Source organism: Lepidochelys olivacea, assembly GCF_965140295.1.
Source record: "Lepidochelys olivacea isolate rLepOli2 genome assembly, chromosome: 8".
Lineage (NCBI taxonomy): Eukaryota > Metazoa > Chordata > Testudines > Cheloniidae > Lepidochelys > Lepidochelys olivacea.
The window spans coordinates 61,873,194-61,885,327 of NC_140418.1; the positions used below are offsets into that span (position 1 = coordinate 61,873,194).

A 12,134-nucleotide genomic window follows, 5' to 3' on the forward strand; every position below is an offset into this window, starting at 1 on the left:
TGTTTACACATGTAAAGTATTGAAATAACCAGTTTGTTGGGGGGAGGGGCAGTCAGGCCTGCATTAAGCTTGAATTTCTCCAGGATGATGATCTGGCTGACAATAGTTTGGCAAATGCATGGCATTACATTTTGGTGCTCGCATAATGGATTATTTACAGGAAAAAAGTAAAAGAAAACATTTGCTTTCCACTTGTAAATGTCCACATAATGTGAACTGAGGCAGTGTGTGGCAGCTACAGAGGAAGGTACGCCTTGTAGTGCTCCCACAAAGCCCTGTGTGGGGAACAGAGCTGGGCCTCACAGCCTTTGTGGGAGCACTTGAGAGGCACAGTCTTACTTGGTGTGCACTCTGCACCCACTGTCCATGAGAATGGTATAATTCAGGGGTTCTCACTACAGAATTTTTGGTGGCCTCAGAATGCTGCCACCAACTCTTGCTGGTGGCCACTCTCACACTTTTTCCTAAAATACTTAATTAGCTTTAGGAAAAACAAATAAATCTGCACATAGACATGTCCAAATAAGAGTCAGAGCTTGAGTCAGAAACCAAGCAGGGATGGAGTTGAATGGAGCTGGGAATGAGGCTGGGAACTGCTGCAAACACCCAGTGAGAGTCAGCTGAGAATTTCCCTATGAATTGGAGCAGTGCAGAGGGGAGTTTGGAGGGTCCAAGGGTCTGATCCACTGAGTATTGCAAAAATGTTTTCTTTTGTTTCTGTTTCCTTCTGGCAATGCTGCTGTCCTCTCTCTCCTGCAAGCTTGGTTCATTTTTTGATTTTTCTTTACTAATTGCACAATACAGATACTGTTGCTATATCATGCAGTTTGTTGTGAAAAGTGATATTAAACATACAAATATCACTTTTCACAACACACTTACTCAGCCCTGGCAAGCCTGTGGACAAATTAAGCCTTGGGGCGGTCGAAGGAGGCAGCGGGGGCCAGAGCCTGAAGCCCTGCGGCCGTAGCCTGAAGCCTTGTAGCCAGGGGACAGGGTCTTGGGATGGAGCCTGAAGCCTGAGCCCAACCACGCCGGGAAGGTGGGGAACTTACTGGCTGCCTGCTCCTCCAGTGTGCCCCAGATGTCTCCAGAGGGGGGCAGGGCCCAACCCCTGCTGGTGGTCCCAGCAACCAACACCAAGACGGTGCACCCAGGAGCAAGAGGGACAGTGGGGGGAGAGGTCTGCTACTTGCCCCCCCACCCCCATCACAGCCCAGCAGGCTGTGGCCACAAGAAAAGCCCCTGGTAGCTGCTTTTGAGAAACACTGGTATAGATTGTCCCACCAAGTACACTGGCTCACCAGTGCAGAGGGTGGGGTTAGGATTCCACCTCCATTCCACTTTTTGGGGTGATTTGCTTCCCACAGAGAGCTACGACCAAAACATTCCTTTGAGCAGGGAATGGTATTATGATCTTCCCAGGTGTGGGCCAGAAAGGGGAAAAGGAAAAAAACCAACAACGGGGTTTGGGAAGAAGAGTGGCTTCTTTTGCCCTCTCATACCCCCCCCACTTCCCACCAGCCCCTGCTCCCCTAGAACAGGGAGAAACCACTGTGGCTGCATAGCCTAGGAGGTCTGTGGAGTCTGCTTTCTGCTGGGTTGGAGCTTTAATGTTGCGGAATTACAGTTAATGAGAAATGAAACTTTTTTTTTGGCTTAAAGAAAACCTTACATTGTGTTAAATACTTCTTTTGTAAATAGCAGCTGTAACACATTAGTTGATTCTAAACCAACCATATTTTCTTTCACAAAATAAATGAAGGCAAATTTGTATTTAATTATGATTACAGACCTTATTAGAACACAGAGCTACTTCATAAGGAAATTCTTTATCTGCAATACTGGTCCCTATAAGTCAGCTAGTCTAAATACTATTTCATCTTGGCCTACGCGTTCCACAACTCCTTCACTTTGACCCTGCACTGCAACGTGTCCCAGTCATGGCCCCTTTCTGTCATGCATCGTGAAATCTGTCCATAGGTATAATAATTCCTACGGCTGGAGCACAGCTGGGACTGGACAGCCTCCTCTCCCCAAATGCCAGTGAGGTCCAGCAGGTCTGCATTGCTCTAAGCAGGGGATCGCCCGGTGTGTGGAGCAGGCATGGCCATCTCACCTGCGCTGAGATCACTGCATGCATCACCAAGCAAAGAGGAAAGGGACTTTCAAAATTCCAAAGGAATTTATGGGGTGGGGCTGATGGTTGGTCACCTGAGAGCAGGGCAGTAGAGTTCAAACCAGTGACCACAGAGGTGAGAACAGGCATTGTGGGACACCTCCGGGAGGCCAATTGCAGCGCTGTAATTGACCATGGTGTCTACACTGGCACCGCAGCATAGTCGTCCCAGAGCAGAAAGCTGTAGCCTCTCATTGGGGGTGTTTTTTTTTAAAGCACTACAACTGAGCAGTTTCTGCGCATTAAGTGGCTTGGCCGTGTGTACACCTCAGGAGTTACAGCACAGAAAGCTGCTTTACTGCGCAGAAACTTGCTAGTGTAGACAGGGCCTTAATGAGTCAAGAGTTTAGGATGTCAGGGAGAAGGAACTTCTTGTAATTGAGGCAAAAGTTAACCAAGGTCCTGGACAAGAGTTTTGTACTTGGAATGGAGCGGAATGGCCAGATGCCTGAGATGAGGAGGAAAAACCTGCATGATATAGCAACAGTATCTGTATTGTGCAATTAGTAAAGAAAAATCAAAAAATGAACCAAGCTTGCAGGAGAGAGAGGACAGCAGCATTGCCAGAAGGAAACAGAAACAAAAGAAAACATTTTTGCAATACTCAGTGGATCAGACCCTTGGACCCTCCAAACTCCCCTCTGCACTGCTCCAATTCATAGGGGAATTCTCAGCTGACTCTCACTGGGTGTTTGCAGCAGTTCCCAGCCTCATTCCCAGCTCCATTCAACTCCATCCCTGCTTGGTTTCTGACTCAAGCTCTGACTCTTGGCTCTGACTCCTGGTTTCTGACACCAGCTCTGACCCTGAGCACTGTTCCTGGCCTCAGACTCCAGTTCCGACAATTAGGCCTGGTTACCTGGTGCTCCAACCAATCACGTTCTGACCACTGGTCCTCACTGCTACTGCTCTGACCACTAATCCTGACTGCCCATGCTTCAGTCTGAGACATCACCTGTGTGATCTCGGTCCTTTTCCCAAGTCACAAAACCCATCACCATAAGTGTTCTTTGAGAGGGCATGGAAACTGAACTCACCTTCTGGAGTTCAATTTTTTTCATTTGTTTTATTTTTTTGCTTTCCCACATCGCCTCCCATAAAGTAACTGTTTGGTGGCTCAAGGTAGACTTAATTTTCCAGGGATATGAATCTGAAACCCTTTTGTAAACACTGAAATTCACTTGAAAATTAAAAAAAGAAAAGAAAAAAATCCATAACTCTGCTTTCCTTTTTCCTCCCTGGCGCCAAAGATAACACCGCTTTACTTCACTTAATTCTTAGCCTTATTTTTCGTCAAAGGTTACCTCCCTTATTTGACCTGTGAGTCAAAATTTAGTAAGATCTGGAAAGCAGATAATAATATGCCCTCCTTTTCCTTTTTTAAATTTTTTAAAATCTACCTTAGATTATTAATATCTCCTGAGGGAGAATCTACAAACATTTCTTTCACTGTTCCCTCAGTTACACTATAGTTCTGGGAATACTTTTCATCAGATAAAAAGTTTATAATTTGCTGGAAATGTTCTACATAAGGCTGAAAAGTGGCACATAAGGTGCCAGCTTAGGAGCAAAGATTCTTTAACCCTTTTCACAAAAAAAAGGTAAGCAGCAGGATACGGACCCTGGACTTCAGGAAAGCAGACTTCGACTCCCTCAGGGAACGGATGGGTAGGATCCCCTGGGGGACTAACATGAAGGGGAAAGGAGTCCAGGAGAGCTGGCTGTATTTCAAGGAATCCCTGTTGAGGTTACAGGGACAAACCATCCCGATGTGTTGAAAGAATAGTAAATATGGCAGGCGACCAACTTGGCTTAACGGTGAAATCCTAGCGGATCTTAAACATAAAAAAGAAGCTAACAAGAAGTGGAAGGTTGGACATATGACCAGGGAAGAGTATAAAAATATTGCTTGGGCATGTAGGAATGAAATCAGGAGGGCCAAATCACACCTGGACGTGCAGCTAGCAAGAGATGTTAAGAGTAACAAGAAGGGTTTCTTCAGGTATGTTGGCAACAAGAAGAAAGCCAAGGAAAGTGTGGGCCCCTTAATGAATGAGGGAGGCAACTTAGTGACAGAGGATGTGGAAAAAGCTAATGTACTCAATGCTTTTTTTGCCTCTGTCTTCACTAACAAGGTCAGCTCCCAGACTGCTGCGCTGGGCATCACAACAAGGGGAATAGATGGCCAGCCCTCTGTGGAGAAAGAGGTGGTTAGGGACTATTTAGAAAAGCTGGACATGCACAAGTCCATGGGGCTGGACGAGTTGCATCCGAGAGTGCTAAAGGAACTGGCGGCTGTGATTGCAGAGCCATTGGCCATTATCTTTGAAAACTCGTGGCGAACGGGGGAAGTCCCGGATGACTGGAAAAAGGCTAATGTAGTGCCAATCTTTAAAAAAGGGAAGAAGGAGGATCCTGGGAACTACAGGCCAGTCAGCCTCACCTCAGTCCCCGGAAAAATCATGGAGCAGGTCCTCAAAGAATCAATCCTGAAGCACTTACATGAGAGGAAAGTGATCAGGAACAGTCAGCATGGATTCACCAAGGGAAGGTCATGCCTGACTAATCTAATCGCCTTCTATGATGAGATTACTGGTTCTGTGGATGAAGGGAAAGCAGTGGATGTATTGTTTCTTGACTTTAACAAAGCTTTTGACACAGTCTCCCACAGTATTCTTGTCAGCAATTTAAAGAAGTATGGGCTGGATGAATGCACTATAAGGTGGGTAGAAAGTTGGCTAGATTGTCGGGCTCAACGGGTAGTGATCAATGGCTCCATGTCTAGTTGGCAGCCAGTGTCAAGTGGAGTGCCCCAGGGGACGGTCCTGGGGCCGGTTTTGTTCAATATCTTCATAAATGATCTGGAGGACGGTGTGGATTGCACTCTCAGCAAAGTTGCGGATGATACTAAACTGGGAGGAGTGGTAGATACGCTGGAGGGCAGGGATAGGATACAGAGGGACCTAGACAAATTGGAGGATTGGGCCAAAAGAAATCTGATGAGGTTCAATAAGGATAAGTGCAGGGTCCTGCACTTAGGACGGAAGAACCCAATGCACAGCTACAGACTAGGGACCGAATGGCTAGGCAGCAGTTCTGCGGAAAAGGACCTAGGGGTGACAGTGGACGAGAAGCTGGATATGAGTCAGCAGTGTGCTCTTGTTGCCAAGAAGGCCAATGGCATTTTGGGATGTATAAGTAGGGGCATAGCGAGCAGATCGAGGGACGTGATCGTCCCCCTGTATTCGACATTGGTGAGGCCTCATCTGGAGTACTGTGTCCAGTTTTGGGCCCCACACTACAAGAAGGATGTGGATAAATTGGAGAGAGTCCAGCGAAGGGCAACAAAAATGATTAGGGGTCTGGAACACATGACTTATGAGGAGAGGCTGAGGGAACTGGGATTGTTTAGTCTGCAGAAGAGAAGAATGAGGGGGGATTTGATAGCTGCTTTCAACTACCAGAGAGGTGGTTCCAGAGAGGATGGTTCTAGACTATTCTCAGTGGCAGAAGAGGACAGGACAAGGAGTAATGGTCTCAAGTTGCAGTGGGGGAGGTTTAGGTTGGATATTAGGAAAAACTTTTTCACTAGGAGGGTGGTGAAACACTGGAATGCGTTACCTAGGAAGGTGGTAGAATCTCCTTCCTTTGAGGTTTTTAAGGTCAGGCTTGACAAAGCCCTGGCTGGGATGATTTAATTGGGGATTGGTCCTGCTTTGAGCAGGGGGTTGGACTAGATGACCTCCTGAGGTCCCTTCCAGCCCTGATATTCTGTGATTCTATGGTTCTATGATTCTATGAAAACCTGTTTTGATTATCTTTTAAATTAAATGAATGCAATACTATAAAACAAGAATCTGAAAAGCTGTGGATACTCTGTGATTCAGTGGTATAACACCACATATGAAACTCTGCAAGAATTAGCCCATGATGTGATCTCATTGTATTTGTTATCAGGAAATCACTCCTAAACAGAGTAAGAATATCATGCTTAGGCTCATCACAGTATAAGTTAAAGATCAAAAAGACCTATGCCATCATCATAGTTCATCCCTTTGCCAGAAGAGGACTATAAATACAATTAACTTTTAGGGCCAGATTTTTCATTAAGTGAGGCCTGAGACCTCCATGAATATTTGCACCTATCACTGTATACACAGTTACCATGCAAATCAGGTATTTGCTCATGCAAATGGAATAGCAATAGACACAACTGTGGTAATTATATATGCAAAAATAGTCACAAGAAATATGTTTGGATCTCTGACATCACTGTATGAAAATCTGGCTCTAGAAAATAAATTACGGGTACACAAAATGTTATGAGAGCACGCAGCATACAAAACAGAATATGGTACTTTGCTCTTACATTGGATTTTTAATTTGGAGACTTAAGTGCTTTACAAAAGATATTACTATTATCCACTATTTTCAGAGAGGGACCCTGAAGTAAAGAGGTTAAGTGACTTTCCCAAGGTCACACAACAGGTTAGACCCACTGCCTAGCTCAGGGAATTTACAGTCTAAAGACCCTGTTCCGATTAATGTGTTTATCATTTTATTGGGGGGGTGGGGGGAAAGGAGGTAATCATCCAACCTCCCTGGTGAAATGGATAAGGGTTTGAGTTCCCTAAGTTGTTACTGGTTACAGGAATCCACATAAATCTCATCACTCCCGCTGAAGCCCAGTGCCTGTAACAAGCTGCCTTCAGGCCTCCCACTCCTGCTGGCAGCATGACTGCTTAAAGAGCCATGTTACTGCTAGCTGATTCCCACATGGCTGAACACAGGGCCCAATTAAGACAGAGGCACTGCAGGCTCATGGTTAGGACCTCAAATCCTAATATGAAATCAGAACCTCAGCTGGCTTTTATTTAAAAAGGTTCCTAGTCCTTATGGTCACAAGGGAAAACCTGATTTAAACTAACTAATGCAGTAATGTCTGAAGAGCACATAAAACAATAACTCTGAGAGGGATGAACTGCTCCATCTATCTCAGCAGACCTCTGGGGGCACTCCAAAATTTAGGGCCAGATATGCAAAAAATTAGCCATCAAATTGTACGTCTAAGAATTTCTCAAGCAAATGTATAATTAGGCAGCTTTGGTGTGTATTTACCTGTGTGTGTGTGTATATATATATAGCAACAATCATATAATAAAACTTTGCCTTTGGTATTACCTTTCATTTAAGTTTATCAAAGCTTTTTTCTGTTTGTTTACAGAGGAGGAAACTGAGGCACAGAAGTTAAGCTATTTGCCCAAGTTCATGTAGCAAGACAATGTATCAGGAATATATTTACCCATGAACTGTAAACAAACAGAAAAAAACTTTGATAAACGTAAATGAAAGGTGTCATAAATATAAAGGGAAGGGTAAACACCTTTAAATCCCTCCTGGCCAGAGGAAAAAACACTTTCACCTGTAAAGGGTTAAGAAGCTAAAGGTCGCTGGCACCTGACCAAAATGACCAATGAGGAGACAAGATACTTTCAAAGCTGGAGGTGGGGGGAAACAAAGGGCTCTCTCTGTCTGTGATTTCTTTTGCCAGGACCAGAGCAGGAATGCAGGTCAGAACTCCTGTAAAGGGTTAATAAGCAATCTAGTTAGATATGCGTTAGATTCTGTTTTGTTTAAATGGCTGATAAAATAAGTTGTGCTGAATGGAATGTATATTCCTGTTTTTGTGCCTTTTTGTAACTTAAGGTTTTGCCTAGAGGGATTCTCTGTGTTTTGAATCTGATTACCCTGTAAGGTATTTACCATCCCGATTTTACAGAGGTGATTTTTTTACTTTTTCTTTAATTAAAATTCTTCTTTTAAGAACCTGATTGCTTTTTCATTGTTCTTAAGATCCAAGGGTTTGGGTCTGTGTTCACCTATGCAAATTGGTGAGGATTTTTATCAAGCCTTCCCCAGGAAAGGTGGGGTAGGGCTTGTGGGAGGGTATATTTGGGGGGGAAGGACGTTTCCAAGTTGGCTCTTTCTCTGTTATATTTGTTAGATGCTTGGTGGTGGCAGCAATAAAGTCCAGGGACAAAAGGTAAAATAATTTGTACCTTGGGGAAGTTTTAATCTAAGCTGGTAAGAATAAGCTTAGGGGGTCTTTCCTGGAGGTCCCCACATCTGTACCCTAGAGTTCAGAGTGGGGAAGGAACCTTGACAAAAGGTAATACCGAAGGCAAAGTTTTATTATATGATTGTTACTATTCACTCATAGATTCAAAGGCTAGAAGGGACCACTGTGATCATCTAGTCTGACCTCCTGTGTAACACAGGCCATAGAACTTCCCCAAAATTAGTCCCAGAGGATATCTCTTAGAAAACCATCCAATCTTGATTTAAAAATTCAGTGATGGAGAATCCACCATAACCCTTGGTAAATTGTTCCAATGGTTAATTACTCTCACCATTAAAAAGTTATGCCTTTTTTCCAGTCTGAATTTGTCTAGCTTCAACTTCCATAAGCAATAATGTTTAAAGTATTACTAATCCATCTAAAATTCTAGTGTCCTACATTTTTGAATTGGCTGAAAAAATATTAGCATGATGACAGAAAACTATTATTTTAAAAAATGAAATTACATCGTTCAAGAGCTATAGCAGACAAGTTCCTTAAGTATTTAAGGGATCACCTAGAATATGTCATTGTTATCAAACTGAAATAATTATTTAATTAAAGGCAAAGATAGCTAGGTTGCTAGGTAGCAATGACAATTGCTGTACAGGTGTCATACAAGTATACAATTGCCCAGTAATAAAAACTATAATCAAATTTATTTTAATAAAATCTGCCAAAAGTCTGAATATAAAAATGGATTAAAGTCACTCATATCATGCAAAGATAATTCCAGTTCTCTTCCTCTTAATGAACGATAATTTTTGTTGGTCTAGCATAAAATTAATCCTCTGACGTTTCCTCTAATTACAGCTCCACCTTTAACCTTTGCTTGCTCACACAGTGCTTAAGGAAGTAGTCATCTCTCAGTTGTCCAGTCTCCATTCACACAACAATAAATTTGACAAATTTCAATCTGTTTTGCCCCAGCCATAACACAGAAACTACTCTCCTATGTGTTATTTTAATTATATTTTATGGCTTTCTTCATCCCCACCTTCCCACACCCTGCATCAGACCATCTAGACAAGTTGTGAAAAATTGAGAACAAACAAATACATATTACAAAAACTACCCATACAGGCAGGCCAGTTTTAGCTACCTCCTGTAAAGGAGAAATTCACGAGTGTGGCTAGCTAAATGGGTTACCGACAAAACAAATATAGTGTCTGACCAGAGAGGTAGCAACACAGAGCTCTTCAGCTGATGTACATCAGCATAGTGTTGTTGACTTCAGTGGGTGTGCTCTACATGTCATGGGATCAGGTCTTGAAAGAAATTAAGTGAAGCAGGACCATTTAAATCAAGCAATAACTTTTATCCAATCATTTCAGAGAACACATTCAGCTTTACAGAAAGTATGGCACAGAAAGAGAAACTACTGCTGGTTGATGTCAGCGGTGTCTTTTTTTCCCAGTTGTGTATACATGAGCAGAAATTGTCTTATGGAATCATTTTACATATTTCAAAATGTCAGTGAACTCCAGACAGAAAACCTTTATAGTCCTTCGATGAAAAGGCAATACATTTAAATCAGCCCTAGGCTAAGTCACATTCATCTTGTCAATGTTTTTGATATCTAGTCTGTCAAAAGGACTGTTTTTTCTATGCCTCAATGTACAGTCCCTGAAGCTGCTGTTCTTTGAACAGGACATGACTTCAATATTTTAATATCAACTCCTCCCTCGGGTTGCCAAGTGTCCAATTTTTTACTGGAACGCCTGACTGGGCCATTAAAAGTCCAGTTGGTGGTGCTGCAGGGCTAAGGAAGGCTAGTCCCTACATGTCCTGGCACTGCACTGTGCCCTGGAAGTGGCCAGCAGGTCCGGCTCCTAGGCAGGGAGCCATGTGGCTCCACGCGCTGCCCCCATCCTGAGCACCGGCTCTGCACTCCCATTGGCTGGGAACTGCAGCCAATGGGGGCTGGGGAGGCAGTGTCTGTGGGCGAGAGCAGCATGCAGAGCCTCCTGGCCCCCCGGCCTCGGAGCTGGACCTGCTGGCCACTTCCATGGCACAGCGCAGTGCCAGGACAGGCAGGGAGTCTGCCTTAGCCCCACTGTGCCACCGGGAGCTGCCTGAGGTAAGTCTGTGCCCCAACCCTGAGCCCCTACCCCAGCTCTGAGTCCCCGCCCAAACCCAGAGCCCTGTCCTGCACCTCAGAGCACTCTCCAGAACCCTGAACCCACCTGAGAGCCTGCACCCCACTTAGAGTCCTCTCCCACACCCCTGCCCCAGCCCCATAAAAGTGAGTGAGGGTGGGGGAGAGCAAGCCACTGAGGGAGGGGGAATGAGTGAATGGGGGATGGGGCCTCGGGGAAAGGGAGGGGCAGCAGATGGGTCCTGGGGAAGGGGTGGGGCTAGGGCATTCGGTTTTGTGCAATTAGAAAATTGCAACCCTACTTTTGTAATGCTAAACAATACTGCTGCTGTAAAATGTTGTGTTTAAACTTCACAGAGATGACCTTGGGAGCCCAACCTCCCTCTTTGTTATCGGCAGCAGAATGGCTGTGCAGAATTAGAAAGCAGCCAAGAAGAACTAAGGAGGCCTTTCTGTGTGATGTTATGCCATCTCTGCCACCGAGAAACAGGAATTGAAGGAGTAACGGGACAGCGAGAAGAGGGACTAAATGGAGAACGCGGCATGCCGGAATAAAGCCACAGAGCAGCTCTTAAAGCTTATGGGTCACCAAGCAGACACATTCCAGGCGATACTAGTTCTTCAAACCGAGTAGCTCTGCACTCGGTCTCCCCTGCAGCTGCTGTCGCAAAACTCTTTCCCATGTGCCCCCCAGACACCACCAACACACTCTTATCAACCTCCTGGCTGCAGTCTATATCCGTGGCATTCCACTCCTCCCCCTCACAATCCAGCACTGCGGATTCCCACTATCCACTGCACTCAACACCCATCCCTCTACAGTTTGGCCCTGCTGAAGTACAGTGTCCGTTGCATTGTACTCCAAAGGAGAGGGTTGGATATGATTACAAATCTTTAGCCATCCCGGGACCCTTCTTTTTCCTGGGACTTTCCCTTCCCCCATCTCCCTCACTGCTTCTGGGTTTTTTTTTGTTTTGTTTGACTCTCTCCTCCAGTTGCTGTCTTTTAATAAAAAACTGTGTTGGTTTGAAAGCAATCTTTATTTTATTAATTGAAAGCAAAGAGAGTCCTGCAAAGCAACATACAATTATGTTAAACCCACATTTGCATCATGTGCACCAATCACCTCTTAGCATTACAAAGCACTGCACTCCCGAGCATAGCAACAAATATTAATGTCTTTCAGCTTCAAATTTCTGCCTCAAGGCATCCCTGATCCTTATGGCCCTGCACTGTGCCCCTCTAATAGCCCTGGTCTCTGGCTGTTCAAACTCAGCCTCCAGGTGCTGAGCCTCTGCTGTCCAGACCTGAGTTAAGCTTTCATCCTTCTCGTCACAAATATTATGGCGCGTACAGCACATGGCTATAAGCAAAGGAATATTGTCATGGGCCTTGTCCAGCTTCCCATACAGACATCACCAACAGGCTTTTAAATGGCCAAATGTACACTCAACAGTAATTTTGCACTTGCTCAGCCTGTTGTTTAACCGCTCCTTGCTGCTGTCAAGGTGCCCCATGTATGGCTTCATAAGCCATGGCATTAAGGGGTATGTGGGATCACAATGGGCATTTCAACTTCCCCCTATTATGGTCTTCTTGTCTGGGAAGAAAGTCCCTGCTTGCAACTTCCTGAACAGGCCATTGTTCCAAAAGATGCATGTGTCACGCACCTTTCCGGACCAGCCTGCGTTAATGTCTGTGAAATGCCCACGGTGATCCACAATGGCCTGGAGAACCAT

The 12,134-nt window shown here is 44.7% G+C and overlaps 1 long non-coding RNA gene across 1 annotated transcript in view; it reads left to right on the forward strand.

The window, feature by feature from the left end:
* The window catches only part of LOC311525426, a 253,464-nt gene extending 242,114 nt beyond the window's left edge, over window positions 1–11,350 (forward strand). The window contains exon 5 of the long non-coding RNA XR_014712771.1: window positions 10,753–11,350. This is a non-coding gene — a long non-coding RNA (uncharacterized lncRNA). The remainder of the gene's footprint in view (window positions 1–10,752) is intronic.
* Window positions 11,351–12,134: the final 784 nt, after the last annotated feature.